Raw genomic sequence first — 25403 nt, forward strand, 5'->3', positions numbered from 1 at the left:
TGGAAGCAACAACAATATTTTCCACTAGCTGAGTAGATAAACTGCAGTACATCCAGATAATGGAGTTATTTAATGCTAAGAGGAAGTAAGTTATCAAACCATGAAAAAGCATAGAGGAAATTCAAATGGCTATTTTTTAATGACAGAAGCCATTTTGAAAAGCCACATACTGAGTGATTTCAAATACATGAAATCCTGGAAAAGACAAAATTAGAGAGAAAAAAAAAAAAAAAGAGAGAAATCAATGCTCATCAGGGTTTACGTGGGAAAGAGAAGAATAAAGGTAACAGAATTTTTTACGGCTGTGTAAATACTCCATATGGTACAATAATAATGAATAGACGCCATTATATATTTGACCAAACTAATAAGATGTAGGATATCAGAGTGAACCTTTTACTATGGGCTTTGGGTGTTAATGATCTGTGACTGGAGCTTCATCAGTTGTAACAAATGTACCATGCTGGTGGTGATGTTGACAACAGGGGAGACCATCCATTGGAAGGAGCAGAAGACGTGTAGGCAATCTCTATATTTCCCTCTCATTTTTACAATGAACCTAAAATTGCTCCAAAAATAATATATTGTGATTATGCACAACAATGCAAGTGCGAATGCATAAAGATATTTACATCCTGGATTGAATTAAATTAAGATATCCTCTGGCTGCATACTGAACAATTAAAAGTCTGTTATGTAGACTAATACATCATTATCCAAATGTTTATATAAAAAACAGACTAAAATGAATGAACCAAATAGTATTCATTAAATAATTTGAACAAATGCTAATAATTTTTTTAATAAAAATGCTCAAGCTTACAATCATCAGAGAAATAGAAATTGTATCCACTGAGTTTGCTAAAAATATATAATTATTGCAATACTGTAAGGGAAGATAAGAACTAACAGGAACTCTTAAACACTGTTGTCTGAGATCAGTTCTGTTCAATTTAGTCGCTCAGTCGTATCCAACTCTTTGCTACCCCATGGACTGCAGCACGCCAGGCCTCCCAGTCCCTTACCATCTTCCAGAATTTACCCAAGTTCATGTCCACTAGATTGATGATGCCATCCAGCCATCTCATCCTCTGACGCCCTCATATCCAGGATCTATGAATATAATGAATATGATGTATACTTAAATAACTGAGTAAACAAGTTGTCTGAGGTGAATATTAGTGAATCACTTTCGGAGAGTTATTTCACACTGTGATATGAAGTTGAAAATGAAGACACACATGCCAGGCATGGTTTCTATCAACAATCCTTGAGTAACACCTGCAAAAGAATGTTCATGAAGCATAATTTGTATTAGCAAAGATATAGGAAAGAATCCAAAGTCTATTGATGGGGATAATTATTTATTTCACACAATCCAGCACTGAAACTTAATACACCTTGTCTCTATATATATCAGTGTGGGTGAGTCCAAGAAACTTATGATTGTTGTGCAGTCACCCACTCGTTTCCGACTCTTTGTGACCCCATAGACTGCAGCACTCCAAGCCTCCCAGCCCCTCACCATCTCCCAGAGCTTACCCAAGTTCATGTCCACTGCATTGGTGATGCCATCCAGCCATCTTATCCTTTGATGCCCTCATATTCAGAATCTATGAATGTAATGAATATGGTAAATATATAAATAAATGAGTAAAGAAGTATAAAGAGCAGAATATTTTTTTCTATAAATGGAACTTATGCAAAATATTCCCATTTGTATCTATGCTAATATATAAATGTAGAAAAATGTTCATGTAAATAATAATGTTAGAAGGTATGACTATTAATGTTGGTTGTACAGTGCTTTTGATATAGTCCATATGGATTTCTAAACCTTAAAATTAAAAAAATAAATTACATTTTATGTCAGATACTTCCTCTGCTCTATATCCTCCCTACAAACTCTCTTACTCTCATGCTTCAGAAAATGTACACATTCTCCATTTCTTTTTGCCAAGCAGTTCTCTTTTATGTGGCAATAACATCTGCTCCCAGTGTGTCAGCTTTCGACTCTATGAAAATATCTTTGAAATTTACATCTCCAATCTAAACCAATCCCTCTCTAATTCTTCATTTCCAGTTTCCTGTTTGTTACTACCAGCTGAGTGTCCTACTGGCAACTTGAGGAGGAGTATTTTATTGCATAAAGATCAAACAAGGTTTAGCTAAAGCTCGTTGATCATGACTACAATTAGCATAGAATGGTATGTAGTTTTTACTGTGTGCACTGGTTTTCCTACAGCTGTAGTGAGTTATGAATCTTCTTTGTGATATATAATATATGGTAGATCATATATTATATATATATATGTTTATATCATATATTTATTATTTTATTTACAAAGCTTTACCAGAATTCAAGAAGGAAGGAGTTTTTATTCTTAAGGAGTAAAATCTCATTTTAAACTGAATAAAACAGGATCATAATCCAAATGCCCTGAAACTATTTTCAAGTGTGTTAAATATATTTGCTTCTTCAGAATACAAAGGATAAACTATTTCTTTAACTCATTCTATCCTGACTTGAATATCACCAACCAAGAAGAAGCTAAACCTATTTCTTTCCTCTGATTTTTCTACAGACTTTGTCCCTTTGGATCCTTAGTATTTCAGATTTAATACCCAGCCAAAGATGAACAAAAACAAAAGCAAATTACTACATTTAATCTTGCTTCTCCAGCACACAAATGTCCATCAATTTTCATCTTGCACTTCTCTCTGTCACTTACATCTTCTAACTCCTCTGAAAATGTTTAATACTTAACTCATTGAATTCTATTACAACTATATACTTAATCTGGTCTTTTAAGTCTTTAATAAGCTATGAATTAAAATTTCAATAATTTCTTTTCAATGTGTCTTTTATTTAATCTCTCTATCAGTTATAATGCCAATACTATACCTTTCTTCAAAACTCTTCCTTTTTACTTAATATGTTTATTGCCCTTTTCTTCTATAGATGCTAATGCTCAGCATACTTTTCTAATTCTGTTGGTGTACCAGTTTCTAAAATGTTCTTTCCCAGATGGAATTAAGATTTAAAGGGATTTTATTTTTCTTTACTGGGAAAGATATGACTTTTGGATATAACTGATAATGACAATGCATTTCTTTGATTTTGGGGAACAATGTACAAATAAAAAGAGAATTGAAGTCTATTTTAGACAACTTAAAGTTTTGCATAAAAGTCAGCAAAAAACTAAGTCTGAGAGAGAGCAATGGAAAGTGTGTCACACAAAAGGAAAAACTCTAGGCCTTCTGAGGGCATGTTATGTTTAAGTGTACACGGTTTTGGAAATCTTCCCCTTTCTGCCCTCTTCCCCTAGTCATCTCACTGTATCAATGCTGCTATGTGGAAGCTGCACCCCTCACTTCCCCACTAGGAAGCTGCTACATTCATTAAAAATAACTGGAATCTCACTCTCTTGACATCTTTTATGGGGCAACTTGTATAGCCAACAGCATCTGCTGAATATCTATACCCTTCTTCATCTGATTTATCATGATCTCACAGAGAAGGAGTGAAAACCCTGGTTTGCTTTTCAACAAAATAAAGTGTAACAGAAAAAAATAAAAATAAAATAAAAAAAAAAAAACAAAAAAACTGGTGCTATGAATGAGATGATGCCATAACAAAAACTTGAAATGTGTAATGCTGACTTTAGAATCATGCAGTGAACAGAAACCTGATGAGTCTCAATAAGGAAAAAAAAAAAAAAATTGAAAGATAATGGAGAAAAGAAAATTTCAAAAGCTAGGATTAGTGCTACCATTGTTATGTAGTAGCAGAAAGTTTGACAATAGCATCATTGATGGTAAGGTGGAAAACAGAAAATATACCAAATAAACTCCATGATCTAGCTATGAAGGGTTTCTGCTTATGGCTCATAATAAAATTTTGAAGGAGATAGATAACCTATGGACAAAACTCCCAAGATTCAGTTAGAATCAATAAGAAATATATAGGGCTACGGCAGTCTTTCCATCAAGGAAGACATTTTCAAATAAATAATCTCAGAACACATGCCAAATAAACCCAAAGTAGTAACCGAAAAACTGGTCCCCAGGAATACAGAGTGTGACTGAAATGTCCTTTGTTAAATCCTCAGAAAGATTCAGAGCAAATCATAAAAGCCTTCTCAGTTTAACAAAAAAGCCACCAAGAATCTAAGAAAATGTCCCACTGATTCACTTGCCAGGACAATGTTTGTAACCTCTTAAAAGCATTGTTTCATCACTGCCTTACAGGAGACACCATGGTAGAAGATGTTTTTCCTCAGGATATTAGTAGGTGTAGAATTTGTCCAATAGCATGAGGCATGACGTGATAAGAAATGCCTCAAGTCTTTAAAGGAATATTATCAGTTTTAATGGAAAGGGACAGAGAAAAGACAAAGTGAAAAGAGAATTTTGAATCTCTAGATTTCTGCACATTGAAAACTATATATTAATTACATAGTTTCAAAAATAAACTGCGATTCATGGGGTCTTAAAGAGTCGGACACGACTGAGCGACTGAACTGAACTGAACTGAACTGAAAAATAAACTACTTTTGGGGAAAGCAGAAGTATGAATCAGATGGGGGGAAAAGAACACAGAAGGCAGAATTTGAAACCAAAGGGAATTATTGTCAAGGACTAGGTCCTAATCAATAAATTGCCAATACACATCCAGCTGCATCTTCAAATTGCTAATAACTAGTGACTGAATATCTGTTTCCCTGTCACCATTTTTTCTGTGGAGAAAGAATATCTATCACAGTTTTCTTACCCAGATGACTAGCCTATGTTGAATACAAGTGGAACAGATAATTTCCCTCTTTCATTCATATGAACAATAATTGTTTTTGTTCAGTTGCTCAGTCGTGGCTGGACTGCAACACACTAGGCTTCCCTGTCCTTTACCATCTCCGGGAGATTGTTCAAACTCCTACACACTGAATCAGTGATGTCATCCAACCATCTCATCTCTGTCATTCCCTTCTCCTCCTGCTCTCAAACTTTCCCAGTATCAGGGTCTTTTCTAATGAGTCAGTTCATATCAGATGGCCAAAGTATTGGAGCTTCAGCTTCAGCATCAGTCCTTCTAATGAATATTTAGGGTTGTTTTCCTTTAAGGTTGACTGGTTTGATCTCCTTGCAGTCCAAGGGACTCTCAAGAGTCTTCTCCAACCCCACAGTTCAAAAGCATCAATTATTTGGTGCTCAGCCTCCTTTATGGTCCAGCTCTCACATTCATACATGGCTACTGGAAAAAAAAAATTATAGCTTTGACTATATGGACTTTTGTTAGCAAAGTAATGACTCTGCTTCTTAATAGACTGTTTAGGTTTGTCATAGTTTTTCTTCAAAGGAGCAAATGAACAAGAATAACAACATCCAAGTATGTGAAACAAAGGTGAACATCTCTACCACACCTTCTATGATAGTTGGACCCCTGAGTCCCTGAATATAATCAAATAAGTTTTCTTATGTGAGAGACTGTGTTACGAAGTATGTTTGTTGTGAAGCAGTTGTTTAGGCACTCACATGTCTTCTCCACTATTTTCGATTTTCTTTTTAAAGTACTGCAAATAGAAATAACTGGCAACAGAATTATTTCAGCATTTCTAGGCTGGTAAATCAAGCCGGAAGCAAAGAAGGAACTACGTGGGAAAATAAATCATAGCTTTCTAGTATATCCCAAATATGGCTTCCTTATTACTCACCAGTAATCAACATAACAGGTCTGAGAGATAGACATTAATTTTCTCTCTATATATTAAGTAACAAAGGTTTGTAGAAATGGAAAAGCCCAGAATGTTTGGCTGGAAAGCTTTGACTATTCTGCTTCACCAGAATGCTAATATTCAAAAAGCAGTTTGCATAAGACATCACTGAATCTATGGAAATTCTGTGTCAGGAAGGAAACTGAACCTCCGGGGTGGGGGGTGGGGGTGGAAATCTCTCCTACCTGCCAACATGGAGCGGTCGACTTAGGGAGAAAAAAATCTAAGGACGAAAAACCTGGAAACGTCTATTCTTTCATAAATACGGTTCCCAGAGGACTTTATGCACAGAGGATAGAAGAGATAAGACACAATTGCATTATCTCCTAATATCTTAAAGTAGCAAAATTGGATCACTTCTCACTGCAATAATCGATTGTCTATCCCTCAAAATTAAACAGAACATTTATTAATATCTTTTGAGGCCATTATTAGGCTATATTTAGGATCAGTTACTGGATTATTCTTTCATTAGTTTCCTTTAATTATATTAATATAATAATGATCATGCTATACTTTCTTATGAAAGTAAAAGTCACTCAGTTGTGTTTGACTTTGGGTGACCCCATGGACTATACAGTCCATGGAATTCTCCAGGCCAAAATACTGGAGTAGGTAGCCTTTCCCTTCTCCAGGGGATCTTTCCAACCCCAGTATCCTGATTTGCAGGCTAATTCTTTACCAGCTGAGCCACAAGAGAAGCCCAAGTATATTGGAATGGGTAGTGTATTCCTACCCCAGCGGACCTTTCTGACCCAGATATCTAACTGGGGTCTCCTGCACTGCAGACAGATTCTTTACCAACTGAGCTACCAGGAAAGCCCTAAGTTCAGTTCAGTTGCTCAGGCATGTCTGACTCTTTGCGACCCCATGAATCATAGCACGCCAGGCCTCCCTGTCCATCACCAACTCCCAGAGTTCACTCAAACTCATGTCCATCGAGTCAGTGATGCCATCCAGCCATCTCATCCTCTGTCATTCTCTTATCCTCCTGCCCGCAATCCCTCTCAGCATCAGGGTCTTTTCCAATGAGCCAACTCTAAACATGATGTGGCCAAAGTATTAGAGTTTCAGCTTCAGCATCAGTCCTTCCAATGAACACCCAGGACTGATCTCTGTTAGGATGGACTGGTTGGATCTCCATGCAGTCCAAAGGACTCTCAAGAGTCTTCTCCAACACCACAGTTCAAAAACATCAATTCTTCCACTCTCACAGTCCAACTCTTACATCCATATATGACCACTGGAAAAACCATAGCCTTGACTAGACAGACCTTTGTTGGCAAAGTAATACCTCTTCTTCTTAATATGCTATCTAGGTTGGTCATAGCTTTCCTTCCAAGAAGTAAGCGTCTTTTAATTTCATGGCTGCAATCACCATCTGCAGTGATTTTGGAGCCAAAAATAATAAAGTCTGACACTGTTTCAACTGTTTCCCTATCTATTTCTCATGAAGTGATGGGACCAGATGCCATGATCTTCGTTTTCTGAACATTGAGCTTTAAGCCAACTTTTTCACTCTCCTCTTTCACTTTGATCAAGAGGCTTTTTAGTTCCTCTTCACTTTCTGTCATAAAGGTGGTGTCATCTGCATTTCTGAGGTTATTGAGATTTCTCTTGGCAATCTTAATTCCAGCTTGTGTTTATTCAGCGCAGTGTTTCTCATTATGTACTCTGCATAGAAGTTAAATAAGCACGGTGATAATATACAGCCTTGACGTACTCCTTTTCCTATTTGGAACCAGTCTGTTGTTCCATGTCCAATTCTAACTGTTGCTTCCTGATCTGCATATAGGTTTCTCAAGAGGCAGGTAAGGTGGTCTGGTATGCCCATCTCTTTCAGAATTTTCCACAGATTATTGTGATCCACACAGTCAAAGGCTTTGGCATAGTCAATAAACAGAAATAAATGTTTTTTTCTGGAACTTTCTTGCTTTTTTAATGATCCAGCAGATGTTGGAAATTTAATCTCTGGTTCTTCTGCCTTTCCTAAAACCAGCTTGAACATCTGGAAGTTCACATTTCATGTATTGCCCTACTTTCTTATAAATATGATTTATTAAATGCTTTCCAAAAAGTACATGTATTGGTATGCTTGCAAGAGTATGTATGTGGCATGTGGTATGAAGCACAATGACAATGAGAACAATAACAGACATAAATTCATCCTTCTAGCTTAATAATGGAATAAATGATCATCTTCACTGATAGGGTTATTTTAAAATAGAAAGACATATTTCAAAATGATCGTAGAAAATTAAATAAAGTTTTCTGCAAAACATGATGGAGCTCAAATTTCTACAAATCGCACTAAAAGTAATTAAAGTTGAAAATTACTCATTACTGTGCTCCCTACAAAGGCAAAATATCATATTAAAACATGATTTATCCAAATATTTCTCATTTTCTTTCGTGCTTAATCTATCAAGCTATAAACCAGGCTACTTTATGTAACCTTTACTACGTTTTTTTTTTTTTTTTTTTAAGTCACATATATTTATTCATAAAGTTGGGTGAGGAAATGTTATTGTATTTTCCCCATTTTTTAAATTTATTTTTTTAGCTGGATGAAAATTGCTTTACAATGTTGTTTTGGTTTCTGAGATACAATAATGTGAGTCAACTTTAATTATACATACATCTCCTACCTCCTGAACCTCCTGAACCTCCTTCCCACCCCCCTACCCCACCCTTCTAGGGCATTATAGAGTGCCAACCTGGGCTTCCCACCAGCTATCTATTTTGCACCTGATAGTGTAATATGCCAACGCTACTTTTTCTATTTGTCCATTCTCTCCCTCACCCACTGTGAGTCCACAAGTTCATCTGTGCCTCTACTCCTTCTCTACAAATAGGTTCATTAGTTCTAATGAATACACACATTGCATATGTGTATTAATATACAATATTTGTTTTTCTCTTTCTGACTTACTTCACTCTGTATAACAGGCTCTAGATTAATGTACCTCACTGTCACTGACTCAACTTTGTTCATTTTTATGGTAGAGAAATATTCCATTATATATACACATATACATATATGTAAAACATCTATATACTATATATTATGTTTTAATTCAATTTTTTATGAACTTAAAGTTTGGAAAGTTATGACCAGCCTAGATAGCATATTGAAAAGCAAAGACATTACTTTGCCAACAAAGGTCCATCTAGTAAAGTCTATGGTTTTTCCAGTGGCCATGTATGGATGTGAAAGTTGGACTGTGAAGAAAGCTGAGTGCTGAAGAATTGATGCTTTTGAACTGTGGTGTTGGAGAAGGCTCTTGAGAGTCCCTTGGACTTCAAGGAGATCCAACCAATTCATTCTAACGTAGATCAGTCCTGGGTGTTCTTTGGAAGGACCGATGCTGAACCTGAAACTCCAATACTTTGGGCACCTCATGAGAAGAGTTGACTCATTGGAAAAGACTCTGATGCTGGGAGGGATTGGGGGCAAGAGGAGAAGGGGATGACAGAGGACGAGATGGCTGTATGGTATCACCGACTTGATGGACAACAGTTTGAGTGAACTTCGGGAGTTGGTGATGGACAGGGAGCCCTGGCATGCTACAATTCATGGTGTTGCAAAGAGTTGGACACGACTCAGTGACTGAACTGAAATGAAAGTTTGCTTTCATGTCCTATCTTTTGTAATAGTGCTGCAGTGAATATTGGGGTATATGTATATTTTTGAGTTGTGGTTTTCTAAGGATATAAACCCAGTAGTGGGATTGCTGGATTATATGGAAGATTTATTCCTAGCTTTTTAAAGAATCACCTGTTCTCTATAATGGCTCTATGAATTTACATTCCCACCAACAGTGTAGGAGGGTTCCCATTTTTCACATAGTCTCCAGCATTTATTGTTTGTGGATTTTTTGATAGTGGCCACTCTGATTGGTATAAGGTGATAACCTATTGTGGTTTTGATTTGCATTTCTCTAATAACTGGTAATGTTGAGCATTTTTTCCCATGCATTTACTGCTATCTGTATGGTTTCTTTGAAGAAATGTCTGTTTAGGTGTTCTGCACATTTTTGATTGGACTGTTTGTTTTTCTGATATTGAGTTGTATGAGACGATTATATATCTTAAAGAAAAATTATTTGTTACTTGGTTCATTCGCAATTATTTTATCCCGTTCTGAGGGTTGTCTTTGAATTTTATTTATTGTTTCCTATGCTGTGCAAAGGAATAAAAACTTACTTAGGTCCAATCTGTTCATTTTTATTTTTATTTCCATTACTCTAGGAGGTAGGTAAAAGATGACAGTGCTGTGATTGTCAAAGAGTGCACTGCCTGTGTTTTCCTCTAACGGATTTATAGTTTCTGGCCTTACATTTAAGTCTTGAATCCATTTTGAGTTTATTTTTGCATATGATGTTACGGGTGTTCTTGATTTATTCTATCATATGTATCTGTCCATTTTCCCAGCATCACTTATTGAAGAGACAGTCTTTTCTCCATTGTATATTCCTGCCTCTTCTGTCAAAGATAAGATGCCCAAATGTGATTGGGTTTAACTCTGGGGTTTCTGTCTTCTTCCATTGGCCTGTATTTCTCTATTTTTGCCAGTACCATACTGTCTTGATGATTGTAGCTTTGTAGTATAGTATGTATATTATGAACTCAGAAAGAGTTCTTCTTCAAGCTTCATTTTTCTTTCTCATGGTTACTTTGGCTATTTGGGGTCTGTTTGGTTTCCATATAAATTGTAAAATTTTTTGTACTAATTATCTTGTAAATATCCTAGGTAGTTTGATAGGGATTCATTGAATTAGTAGATTGTTTAGGGTAGTATACTCATTTTCACAATACTGATTCTTTGTATCCAATAATATTGTGTATCTCTCAGTTTTTTCAGTGCCTTATAGTTTCCTGCATATCGTTCTTTGGTCTCTTTATGCAAATTTATTCTTAAGTATTTTATAATTTTTGTTGTAATGGGGAGTGGGATGTTTTCCTTAAGTTCTATCCTGATTTTTCATTGTTAGTGTATAAAAATGCAAGAGGCTTCTGTATATTAATTTTATATCCTGTGACTTTACTTTAGCTATTGATTAGCTTTAACAATTTTCTAGTGGCATCTTCTACGTATAGTATCATGTCATCTACAAACAATGAGAGTTGTACTTCTTTTCCAATACGGATTTATTTCTTCTTCTTCTCTGAATGCTATGGCTAGGGCTTCCAAAACAATGTTGAATAATAGTGGTAAGAGGGACACCCTTCTCTTGTTCCTGATCTTTAAAAAAATGCTTTCAATTTTTCATCATTCAGAATAATATCCAACATGGGTTTGTCATTTGAGGCCACTATTATATTTGAGGTAAGTTTATTATATGCCTACTTTGTGGAGAGTTGTTATAAATGGGTGTTGAGTTTTGTTGAAAGCTTTCTCTGGAACTATTGTGATGATAATATAGTTTTTTTTTTTTTTTAATCTTTCAGTTTGTTAGTTTGGTATATCACATTGATTGATTTGTATGTACTGAAGAATCTTGTATTCCTAGGATAAATCTCCCAAAGTTAGTAGAAGGAAAGAAATCGTGAAGATTAGAGGAGAAATAAATGAAAAAGAATAAAGGAGGTAATAGGAGACATCAATAAAACTTGACGCTGATTATTTAAGAAGGTAAACAAAATTGACAAACCATTAGTCAGACTCATTAAGAAAAAAAAGAAGTCTAAAATCAATAAAATTAGAAATGTAGAAGGAGAAATTACAACAGACAATACAGAAATACAGAGGATCATAAGAGACTACTACAAGCAATTATATGCCAATAAAATGGACAACCTAGAAGAAATGGAGAAATTCTTAGAAACGCATAACTTTCCAAGAAAAAAAAAACAAGAAAAAATAGAAAATATGAATGGAGCAATCACAATCAAAAGAATCAGAAATGTAATCAAAATCCTTTCAACAACAACAACAAAAAAAAACAGGGCCAGGTGGCTTCACAGATGAATGTCTAGAGAAGAACTAATATCTAGCCTATCCAAACTATTCCAAAAATTTTCAGAGAAAGGAAAGACTCCCAACTCATTCTACAAGGCCACCATCACTGTGATACCAAAACCAGTCAAAGATATCACCAACAAAGGAAATTACAGGTCAATATCACTGATAAAAGTAGATGAAGAAATCCTCAAGAAAGTTCTAGCAAATAGGATCCAACAGCACGGTAAAAAGGATCATAAACCATGCTTTTCATTACTCTTGCTGGTTCGGTTCACTGGGAAGAAGTCTCTTGGAAGAAGTTTTGCCATTCAAATTTGTAAGAACTGCTGGATCATCACTAGTTTGGAGCCTGGAGGAGCGTGATTTGGTTTAAAGAGAGGTCAAGATATTCTATGAACTACAATGCAACCTCAGATGATCCTATGGAGAGCTCAACAAATAAAATACCCTGTCAGATGCATTCCTTATGGGATACAGTTGAAAAGGTGAGGACTTTCTCCTTCTTTGGCCCGTTAGTGAATGTTAGTGTCCCCTAAAAGCATGACTCTAAGCAGAGCTTCACTCTGCATTTGAGGAAATAAGCTGAAGCTCAAACACTTTGGCCACTGATGCAAACAAAGACTCATGGAAAAGACTCTCATTCTGGGAAAGATTGAAGACAGAGATAGAAGAGGGTGACAGTGAATGAAATGGTTGTAAGGCATCACTGATTCAGTGGACATGAACTTTGGTAAGCTCCAGGAGATGGTGAGGGACAAGGGGGCCTGGTGTGCTGCAGCCCATTGGGTTGAAAAGAGACAGACATGAGTCAACAACTGAGCAGCAGCAACCAAAGCCAGAGGGAGTGTATTTGCCAACTTATGTTATTCCTTGAAGGATGTATGGCATACATATCTCAGTGTAGGAAATGGCTCTTTTGCCTGTACCATAGATGAGGATGATTTGGACAGTATAACATGGATATCAAGCAGTAGGTTTTGGGATAAACACCTATCCTTTTGAACTTTCTGAACATTTTTTACTGCCATGCACAGTAACTTCTTTGTGGTAGAGATAGGCCCAAGCCCAAAAGATTATCTGTAATATCTCAAAGCAGATTTTCTCCATTTAAATGAGCCATCTATTTTATTTATGGGTTTTTAAATAAGGAATATATCTGCCACTTATTTTCTCTTTTCTGGAGTTTCTAGATGTTTAAGTTTTGTTAAAGTGGCCAATAAATTTCTGTCATTCTAGGATTATCATTGTTTTTGTTGTTCAGTTGCTAAGTCATTCCCAGCTCTTTGCAATATCATGTAGCATGCCTGGCTCCTCTGTCCCTTGCTACCTCCTGGAGTATGCTAAAATTACTACCCATTAAATCAGTGAGGCTACACAACTACCTCATCTTCTGCTGTCCCCTTTTCCTTTTCCTTTCACTCTTTCCCAGTATCAAGCTCTTTTCAGATGAATTGGCTCTTCACCTTAGTTGGCCAAAGTATTGGAGCTTCAGCTTCAGGATCTTTCCTGCCAATGAATATTCAGGGATGATTTCCTTTAGGATTGATCTCCTTGAAGTCCAAGGGACTCCCAAGAGTGTTCTTCAGCATCACAATTTGAAATAATCAATTCTTCAGCACTCAATCTTCTTTATGGTCCAACTCTCACATCCATGCAGGGCTGCTGGAAAAACCACATCTTTGATTATATGAACCTTTGTTGTAAAGTGATGCCTCAGCTTCTTGATATTCTCTCTAGGTTTGTCATAACTTTTCTTCCATGTATCAACCATCTTTTAATTTCCTGACTGTGGTCACCATCTGCAATGATTTTGGAGCCCAAGAAAATAAAAGCATAACTGCTTCTATGTTTTCCCCTTCTATTTACATGAAGTTTGGGACTGGATACCGCAATCTGAATTTTCTGAGTGTTGAGCTTCAAGTTAGCTTTTTCATTCTCCTCTTTCATCCTCATCAAGAGAATCTTAAGGTCCTCTTCACTTTCTGCTGTTAAAGTGGTATCTACATACCTGGGATTGTTGGTATTTATCCCAGCAATTCTGATTTCAGCTTGTGATTCATCCAGCCCAGTCTTTCACATGATGTATTCTACATCTAAGTTAAACAAAACAGTAAAAATATTGTTCCTTGTTATACTCCTTTCTCAATTTTGAACCAATCAGTTATTCCATGACTGGTTCTAACTTCTCGACCTTCAAATTTTTCAGGAAGCAGGAAAGATGTTATGGTACTCCAATCTCTTTAAGAATTTTCCACAGTCAGTTGTGATCCATGCACTTAGACTTTAGTATAATAAATGAAGCAGAAGTAGATGCTTTTTTTCTGAAATTACTTTGCTTTCTCTATGATTCAACAAATGTTGGCAATTTGATTTCTGGTTCCTCTGCCTTTTCTAAATTCAGCTTGTACATCTTGAAGCTACCAGTACACATACTTCTCAGGGCTACCTTGAAAGATTTTGAGCATTTTCTTGCTAGCATGTGACATGAGTGCAACTGTACTGTACTTTGAACATCCTTTGACATTGCCCTTCTTTGGGATTGGAATGAAAACTGACATTTTCCAGTCCTGCAGTCACTGCTGCATTTTCCAAATTTGTGGACATATTGAGTGCAACACTTTAATAACATCATCTTTTGAGATTTTAAATAGCTCAACTGGAATTCCATCAGCTCTACTAGCTTTGTTTGTAGTAATATTTCCTGCCCAGTTGATTCCATACTATAGAATGTCTGGCTCTAGGTGAGTGATCACACTGTTGTGATTATCTGGGCCATCAAGAACTGTATTTGTATTGTTCTTCTGTGTATTCTTGCCATTCTTCTTGATCTGTTCTGCTTCTGGACCTATTAAAAATTCCTAAGCTTAAAATAAATTTTTATCATGCATGGCTATCCGTACCAAAGCAATCATAGAAAAGTCAGCTCTATCAATCCTTATACAAAAGCCTTCTAGTTAAAATAGCCAGAGTAACAGAGCCTGTGAAGCTGATTTTATGCTTTGCAAGCTACCAATGGAGCTATGGCCTTTTTGTGTAGAGTAAATGACAGGTATTAATTAACTCAAATTGCTATTATATATTCACCAATACTAATCAAAGCCTTTTTTTGAATAGGGTCTGAAATGATGCCTAAGGCACTTAAAATGTAATAGCTTTCACAGCTTGATCTCAGCACTTATTCCATGACACATAATCATAATTTTTAAAAATATATTGCCCAATAGTTATTAAATGATTTTAAAGTGAATAAAAATTCAATCAATATAATGATGGATACTTTCTTATGAAATTGTTTTACTTTGTATGATATTACCTAATGTTAATTTTAAAATGAATCCAGTGACATAAATTTAAAATTCATAAATTTGTTCCCAATGAAATTTCCCAATTTCATTGTTCCCAATGAAATTTGTGTGTGTGTATGGAGCTAAGTATTGGTGATAATTTGTGACTGTCACTGGGTAGTCAGATCCCCCTCTCCCCAATCCCCATTCAGGGTACCTTGCAGGACTGTATTTCCTAACTAGTTCTGACCAATGAGATATAGTAGGTCACTTCCAGCCCAAGGATATAGTGGCCATTGTGAGGCCTTCCAGGATGAGATCTCTTTTCTCTCACTGACGGTGACAGAAATTTTGGGGGTTGATAGCTGTTCCATCAGCTGATGCCCCTCAATCACTGTGAAGAGCACTGTTCTATAGGCCTGTGACAAGCACAAGGATCAATTATGGCCCTAAGCATCAATAGCTAGGATCAATAAAGGATCAATTGCTAGGCCTCTGCTGCCCTGCGGTTGACATTGGTGGTTATTATCTGCCATAACATAAACTGGTATGAATGTCTTGGCTCTTACACTGGGAAAAGACCTTGGAAGAGTGTTAATATAAAAAAACAGATGCAAAGTAACTCACTACCACAAACAAGACTGCGAGGATGCAGTCATACTATACAAAAATAAAATAACTGTTTTTTGAGAGGTATATGGGGAAGGTTGTGTCATAGGCTATGAATGAAGACATGAGTGTGGAGTATGTGATATATGTAAATTAGGTGCCCTCAGCCTCACTGACTTGCAAGGCTCATGTATCTTACATTGTCTTAACTTCACTGCTTGGAAGCAACCCCACAAAAAGTCAAGCAAGGGCAGGAGAAAGACCCCAGCTCCCTTCCCACAAAGGAATCAGCCATGGACAGCTGACTCCAGAGGGCTGGGCAATGAAAGGCAGGGAGGTTAGAGCTGGGCCCACAGAAAATGAGTCCTTCTGCAAGACAGCCATAGAATTAAGTCATTCATAAGACTTGTTAAATTTGCTGGAGAAGTTCAACTGAGCCATTCTTTCTCATATATCATAATGGTATGTGGCATTTGCTCAATGTCAAGGAAATATCTACCTAGGTAGATATAAGCTAACTATATGTATTTCCCAACGAGAAAAATTCGCATAGATCTTGGCTCCTCCCCAACATCTTAGAAGCAGTTCCTCAGACTTATCAAGAGTCTGTTTTGGGGTCTACAGTTTTCAGTAATGTTTCTGAATTGAACAAGCCTGAAGCTGTCACATCATGCATTTTTCTTTAACTGGACAAATCCTACCTCCAAATTTACATGAAATTCAGCCCCAAGTTTGCATGAAGTGTGTTCAAGCAGGAACTGAGACTCAGGCATTCACATTGAGCAAGTGCAACATAGGAAAAAAAAAACCCACACAGACTTGTTTTTGAGTGGTGGGGAAAATGCATGATTTTCTAGAAGACAGTCATGATTCAAGCCATACCAACATGTGAGATGCTGTAAATCCTGAACAAATCTGACTATTTCAATAAGTTCTTTAGAAGAGCTAGACAAAGCATTTGTCTGTCTAGGTGCATGCTCAGTTGTGTCCTACTCTTTGCTACAGCCAATCAGATTCCCCTGTCCTTGGGACTTTCCAGGCAAGAATACTGAAATGGGTTGCCTTTGCCTTCCAGGGGATCTTCCCAACTCAGAGATTGAACCCATTGTTCCCTGCACCTCCCACATTTTCACGCAGATTATTTACTATTGAGCCCCCTGGGAAATCCTAGACAAAGCATGCATACAAGTAATTGATTCAGGATGGGTTTCTCAGATGGTGTTAAGGGTAAAGAACCTGCCTAACAATGCAGAAAATGTCAGAGATTTGGTTTGGATCCCTGGGTTGAGGAGATCTCCCAGAGGTGATCATGGCAACCCACTCCAGTATTCTTGCCTGGAGAACCCCATGGACAGAAGAGTCTGGCACACTACAGTCTGTAGGATAACACAGAGACAGATTCATGACTGAAGGGACTTAGCACACACTAAGTTGATGATTACTGATAGTTGCAAAGGACAGACTTCTCAAGGTAATGATGTTAATGTCTTTCTATTTATAGGAAGATACAAGAATCTAGGGTCACTGACATTCTTCCTAAGGTATGCATCTATTTATTTAAGGGCCTATTTATCAGAAGCATGGAATACCTCATCCTAAATTTCCCTCAATGCACCCTGTTAGTGAGGTAACTGCAGTGGGTCATGATTTAATCCTTCATACATTGGGAGGATGAGCAACTGTAATTGCTTTTTTTTTTTTTCCACAGACTTCATAGTAAAAATAGACTTGGTAGGCAAGATATGAGTTTCTGAATGTAGTATAAATGCCATGTCCCTGACCCTACTCTGAAAGATAAATTCATCAGACTGGAGTATGACACTATTGAAAAAAAAAAAAAAAAGAGTAAATTAAATTTGTGTAATCATATTTATTAAGATATTTGTAAAAGTTTACATAAAAGTCAAAACTGTTATCTATAAAAATATGACTATAAAAAATGAGGTACAATTGTTTTATTTTAGGTGCTCATCTATTATGTATAGTATAGAAAATTATAAATTTTGAAATTGATTTCATTTCTGCAGTTTTTTGGAAATGTTCTTAAAATATTAGGGCTTCCTCGGTGACTCAGCTGATAAAGAATCCACCTGCAATGCAGGATACTCCAGTTTGATTCCTGGGCTGGGAAGATCTGCTGGAGAAGGGATCGGCTACCCACTCCAGTATTCTTGGGGTTCCCTGCTGGCTCAGCTAACAAAAAATCCACCTCCAATGTGGGAGACCTGGGTTCAATCCTTGGGTTGGGAAGATCCCCTGAAGAAAGGAACAGCTACCCACTCTAGTATTCTGGCCTGGAGAATTCCATGGACTGTATAATTCATGGGGTCAGAAAGAGTTCAACAAACTGAGTGACTTTCACTTTCAATATTACACCATATATTTTTTCAGTGTGTATCAACTTATGATGCATAACGTGAGAGTTGTGAATTAGTTTTATTTGGGGCAACATGAGGTTTGCAGCCCGAGGAGACAGCACCTCAGATAGCTCTGAAAAACTGTTCCAAAAATGTAGGGGAGAAGGACAGTATATATGTGATTTTGGTAAAGGGAGAGTACATCCAAACAAGCACGCTTATTTTTCAGAAAATTTCTGCTGGTTTGTGAAGCTTCTGCTAGTATGAGAAACAGACATCATCATGAAGGATTTTAGCGGTGTTTCTAGACATGAGGAGATACAAAAATTGAGCTAATAAAATCAGCTTCTGTGTATATCCAATTATCTGAAGACCTGTCATGCCAGTTTTCTGGGAGTGCAGAGTGCTTCATTTCTGCTGTCCACCCTGAACTCCTTTGGGGTGTGTTAGAGGTCAGCAGCTGCAGCATCACATGATTTAATTCTTGTAGAGATAGACAGGAAGCATCCACGGCAAGAGCCAATTTGTGGTTGACGTGTTTTCAGTGGAAACCGTTAAACACAGACTAGAGTGGAGAGAATAATGAATTGTCAGGTGAATTTCACTAGTTAAATTGCTACAGACCTCAGTAATTATTATTTTCATTTATAACCATGTGTCATCCACTTTGAATGCTTTCTTACCCTCTGTCTCTGTATTTCTATGTCTTTCCCTCCATCCCTCCCCTTTACTTTCTTTTACCCTATATTTTGCCTATTTTTGGCTAGAGTATAAAACATGTATAATATCATATATGAAATGAATCGCCAGTCCAGGTTCGATGCATGATACTGGACGCTTGGGGCTGGTGCACTAGGACGACCCAGAGGTATGGTACAGTGAGGGAGGAGGGAGGGGGGTTCAGGATGGGGAACATGTGTATACCTGTGGTGGATACATGTTGATGTATGGCAAAACCAACACAATATTGTTAAGTAATTAGCCTCCAATTAAAATAAATAAATTTAAATATATATATAAATAAAAAAGTGGAGATTCCCTTCATCAGTCCTTTGGAACTTTAAAATATATATTCAGTAAATCCAGGATAAATAATCAGCCTCCCCTCTTTTAAATCAATTTTGGGGCTTCCCTGGTGGCTCAGATGGTAAAGAATCTGCTTGCAATGGAGGCGACCCAAGTTTGATTCCTGCATAGGAAATATCCCCTGGAAAAAGGAATGGCTACCCACTTTGGTGTTCCTGCCATAACAATCCACGGACAGAGGAGCCTAGCAGGACACAGTACATGGGATTGCAAAGAATCATTCACAACTGAGCAACTAATACTTTCACTTTCAGAGCAATAAGTTGGTGCCTAGCAACATTCAAATAAATAACTTATTGCATTTTTAAAATGCTATTTGAAATTGTGCACCTTAGCAGTGATCACCAGTCCTTCCTCATTGATTAGGAAACTGTGACATGGTTATTCCTGTCCTCCTCATTTCCCCTAATTCCAATACTCTTATGATTTCTCATTGAATTTAATGAGAAATAAGTTTCAACTGCTTATAAGAATTTTGAACGGTGAGAAGCTATTGAGGATCTCAGAAATAATTATGTTGTCTTTTAACTAACTACACTGAATGACTAATACACTAGGAGTCATTTCCCTTGGAGTCAACAGCCCAAATTAACAGAGAACACTTCAATTCATAAATACTGATGTTATAAAATTTTGTTAGCTGCTAAGTTTGCAGAGATGGTGAATATGATTTGAAACAGTTGACACAATCAATGATAAAGAAAGAAAAATAATGTAAAAGCTGGCAAACAACTTTTAAAATATGAAAGACTATCATATGGGAATAACTTGAATGGCATCATCTAAAACAGGTTTGAATTAACTGATATAATACAAAATCTAAGATTAGCTTAAATATTCTTTCTTTAAATGCATCTTGCCTCCTGAAATAAATTAATCATTGAAAATTCAGATCAGCTTGTTTTCTCATTTTTAAATATGTGCATGACTTGTGATTGAATTATCTCTAAGTCCTGTTGATTGAACTTGAATAGATTAGTATCATAATTGAGAAAATGTGAGTAAATAGCATTTGGAAAACTTAAGTTCTTACCTGACTTCTAATTTCTGGAATCCTATTAAGAACATTAAAATTACTTTGCTTTCCTTGTTTTGAGTGCAGGATTTCTTATATCACAGAATAGCATAAATGGCAATCCACTGATGTCCTTTACTCAGCGTTTTCTTTCACTTATCACATACTGAGGTTTATTTTTAAGTGGAGTTTTACACTTTTTCGTCATCCACAGTGGTCAGCACTTTGTACACTACTCTGTACTGCAGAAAAACATTCACCAGCACTTCTTGCTTCCTCAGGGACCAAGTGCAATCAGAAAGCAGACATTGTTATCAGCTGAAATTTACTCAAAAATATAAACATTTCAACTGGTATTTTTGCCGCATTTCATATTTTGTAATTGAGAGTTGTTCCGACAAAAATAGTAAGAAGCCAAAAGTATATCTGAATAAATTGAAAAGGAAAAATTTCTGGTTATACATTGTACAATTTCTGTGACTCAAACAAACAGAGAGAAAGTTTAAAGATAAGTGAAGTTCAAAAACTCTAACCCTCTCTCCTACTGTCAGGATATTTCAAAAAGAAGAATCAGGATATTGCAATAAGAAGTTTCCCTTTGATTTGATTTTACACATGCAAAAATATCCTATAAATGCTAAAAATGTATTTTTTAAATAAATGAATTAATCTATTCCAACTTTGAAATAAAAACATATTTTTGACATTAAGACTCCCTTTTTCTATTTGTACTAGCTTTGTTTTGTCAGAATTCTGCCCCTCTTTCCACCAAAAATTCCGTCAAATTGGGAGAAATTTTTATTTGATAAATCCATGTCAATATTCCTCAGAAGAGTTTTCTCAGAAGACATATATTACTACACAACAAAAGGCTTCTCTTCAGATGTACACAGATGAGGGAACATTATTAATCATTAAACATATTTTCCCTAAAAAAAAGCTTATTACAGTATTTTCTTGTTAATCAGGATAAAAGAATGCAATAATATTTTTTCCATCCAACATTGAAAATAAATGCATAGAACAGATAGTGGATTCATGTGAATGCAGCGACTTACACATTAAACTTCTATTCTTGAATTTTATGTGCAGTCCCTGAATCTGACCCTACTGACATCAGTAAGTACCCCATTGATGGGTGTACTTATAGTCTTGAGATCATTCTTAAATATACTCATTAGAAAATATGCTTTGGAAAAAAAAAATGGGATCTAGTAATAATTAAAAGCTAGTTTGAAAAAGAGAAAGTGAAAGTGAAAGTCACTCAGTATTGAACGACTGTTTGCAACCCTGTGGATTATACTGTCCATGGAATTCTCCAGGCTAGAATACTTGAGTGGATACCCTTTCTCTTCTCCATCTTCCCAATCCAGGGATCGAAGCCAGGTCTCCCATATTGCAGGTGGATTCTTTACTGGCTGAGCCACAAGGAAAACTTCAAAGTTAGTTTAGCACCTATTTTCTGTACTCTAAAAATGACCTGCTCTGCCATTATAGCAAATTAATTTTTATATTTTTAAAAAACCATAATGAATGATAACATTTTCTGTAACTTCACCTAGTAAACACAATGCCACTTTCAGTGTTCACACACAAATAATATAGACTTATGTGCATAGGTGCAACTATATCCACACATATACACTCAAAATTAGTTGCCACTCTGTTCTTTATATCTGCACATGAAGCTGACCTGTCTATTACAGTTCCCAGAACAATATACTTATTTCATTACACATTGAACTTAACATTTCTTCACACCAAAGTGTTTTTCTCTCTTTGAACAATTTTGGAATCACTTCCTATAATTATGTATGAGTTAATTAACAATGGCTATGTTTCTTAGTGATGTACCCATTAATTAAAAGTGAAATCATTTATATTAATGCTGCAATAAAGACATTCAGAAGAAAATTCTTATTTAACTTAGTTGGGAGTTTACTAGAAATTGCAGTAAATAGAATGATTTGCTCTGAAAACACCTTAGTCCTTTAGTAAGTCTATAAAGAGGGAAAATAAATAACCCAACTACAGTATGCTGATTTGGAACATACATAGTTTGGAATCTTTAATTAATTCAGTCGCTCAGTCGTGTCTGACTCTTTGTGACACCATGAATCGCAGCACGCCAGGCCTGCCTGTCCATCACCAACTCCCGGAGTTCACTCGGACTCATGTCCATCGAGTCAGTGATGCCATCCAGCCATCTCATCCTCTGTCATCCCATTCTCCTCCAGCCCCCAATTCCTCCCAGCATCAGAGTCTTTTCCAATAAGTCAACACTTTGCATGAGGTGGCTAAAGTACTGGAGTTTCAGTTTTAGCATCATTCCTTCCAAAGAAGTCCCAGGGCTGGTCTCCTTCAGAATGAACTGGTTGGAACTCCTTGCAGTCCAAGGGACTCTCAAGAGTCTTCTCCAACACCACAGTTCAAAAGCATCAATTCTTTGGCACTCAGCCTTCTTCACAGTCCAACTATTACGTCCATACATGACCACTGGAAAAACCATAGCCTTGACTAGATGGACCTTAGTCAATCTAATCACACTAGGACCACAGCCTTGTCTAACTCAATGAAACCAAGCCATGCCCACAGGGCAACCCAAGATGGGCAGGTCATGGTGGAGAGGTCTGACAGAATGTGGTCCACTGGAGAAGGGAATGGCAAGTCATTTCATTATTCTTGTCTTGAGAACCCCATGAATAGTATGAAAAGGCAAAATGATAGGATACTGAAAGAGGAACTCCCCAGGTCAGTAGGTGCCCAATATACTACTGGATATCAGGAGAGAAATAACTCCAGAAATAATGAAGGGATGGAGCCAAAGCAAAAACAATACCCAGTTGTGGATGTGACTAGTGATAGAAGCAAGAGCCAATGCTGTAAAGAGCAATATTGCATAGGAACCTGGAATGTCAGGTCCATGAATCAAGGCAAATTGGAAGTGGTCAAGCAAGAGATGGCAAGGGTGAACGTTGACATTTTAGGAATCAGCGAACTAAAGTGGACTGGAATGGGTGAATTTAACTCAGATGACCATTATATCTACTAATGCGGGCAAGAATTCCTCAGAAGAAATGGAGTAGCCATTATGGTCAACAAAAGAGTCCAAAAGGCAGTGCTTGGAGGCAATCTCAAAAATGACAGAATGATCTCTGTGCGTTTCCAGGGCAAACCATTCAATTTCAGTTTTTCAAGTCTATGCCCCAACCAGTAATGCTGAAGAAGCTGAGGTTGAATGGTTCTATGAAGACCTACAAGACCTTTTAGGACTAACACCCCCAAAAGATGTCCTTTTCATTATAGGGGACTGGAATGCAAAAGTAGGAAGTCAAGAAACACCTGGAGTAACAGGTAAATTTGGCCTTTGCCAAGAAAATGCACTGGTCATAGCAAACACCCTCTTCCAACAACACAAGAGAAGACTCTACACATGGACATCACCAGATGGTCAACACCGAAATCAGATTGATTTTATTCTTTTCAGCCAAAGAGGGAGAAGCTCTATACAGTCAACAAAAACAAGACCAGGAGCTGACTGTGGCTCAGATCATGAACTCCTCATTACCAAATTCAGACTTAAATTGAAGAACGTAGGGAAAACCACTAGACCATTCAGGTATGACCTAAATCAAATCCCTTATGATTATACAGTGGAAGTGAGAAATAGATGTAAGGGCCTATATCTGACAGATAGAGTGCCTGATGAACTATGGATGGAGGTTCGTGACATTGCATAGGAGACAGGGATCAAGACCATCCACATGGAATCTTTAATAGTAGAATAGAAATATAACAGTCAGTGAAACAAAGGCCTAGCATATGATTACAATGTCAGGTCCACTTCAGAATCAAGCTTACAATTCTGAGAAATTTTCAATCATGATAGATGTTTTGGCTGTTGTTTAATTTTGTATGAGTGAAATCATACAAGAAATATTCTCTTTGGCATCTGTTCCTTTTGCTCAATATAATAACTTGAGATTTGAAGCAAGTTGTTGAGTACATCAGCAGAGTTATTCTTTTTGCTTACTAACATTTAAGTGCATGAATATTAAGCAACTTGCTAGATCATTATTCTGTTGATGGACATTTGGGTGACTTACAGTCTGGAGTAGTTATGAATGATGTTACTATAGGCATCCATTTGCCAGTTGGTTGACAAACATAACTTTTCATTTTTATTGGTAAAAGCAAAGAAGTATGAGTGCTGGGACAAAGATTAAATGAACATTTTTCTTTCAAATTGCCAAAGTGTATTCCAAATTTGTACAGTTTTACAGTCCCACCAGTATGGCAAAACCAATACAGTATTGTAAAGCAAAATAAAGTAAAAATAAAAATTAAAAAAAAAAATTCAATTGCTCTGTCTACTGGCTAGTGTTGTGTTGTCAGAGTACTTGTGACCATTGTTGTGAGTGGGAAATGGTTTATCTCTGTAGTTTTTATTTGCATTTATCAGATGACTAATTATTTTTAAATACCTTTTATGTATCTTCTTTGTGAAGTATTTCTTCAAATTGTGTGCCTACATTTTATAGATGTTCTTTGATTTTATTATTGTCTTGTATTTATTCTTTATATAGTGTGTATGCAAGATTTGCCATACATGTAGTGCAGATATTTTCTCCCATTCTGTTGCTTGCTTTTCATTTTACTAACATATTTTTATTTGTTTGGGAGTATAATATAAATAAAGGGCTTCCCTGGTGGCTCCATTGGTAAAGCGTCTGCCTACAGTGTGGGAGACCTGGGTTTGATCTCTGGGTTGGAAAGATCCCCTGGAGAAGGAAATGGCAACCCACTCCAGTACTCTTGCCTGGAGAATCCCATGGATGAAGGAATCTGGTGGGCTACAGTCCATGGGGTTGCAAAGAGTTGGACATGACTGAGCAACTTCACTTCACTTCACTTCATAATATAAATACAGTAGGAAATATTATTTAAATACAATAAAATATACTATGGTTCTTCCAATAGTCATGTGTGGAACCATGAAGAAGGCTAAGCTCTGAAGAATTGATGCTTTTTAATTGTGGTGCTGGAGAACACTCTTGAGAGTCCCTTGAACAGCAAGATCAAACACATTAATCCTAAAGGAAATCAACCCTGTATGTCCATGGGAAGGACTGGTGCTGAAACTCCAATAATTTGGTCATCTGATGCGAAGAGTCGACTCATTGGAAAAGATGCAGATGTTGGGAAAGATTGAGGGCAGGAAGAGAAGGGGGCAACAGAGGATGAGATGGTTGAATGGCATCACTGACTCAACGGACATGAGTTTGACCAAACTCTGGGAGATAGTGAAGGACAGGG

Source organism: Budorcas taxicolor, chromosome 14 (assembly GCF_023091745.1).
Source record: "Budorcas taxicolor isolate Tak-1 chromosome 14, Takin1.1, whole genome shotgun sequence".
In the NCBI taxonomy this organism is placed as follows: Eukaryota; Metazoa; Chordata; class Mammalia; order Artiodactyla; family Bovidae; genus Budorcas; species Budorcas taxicolor.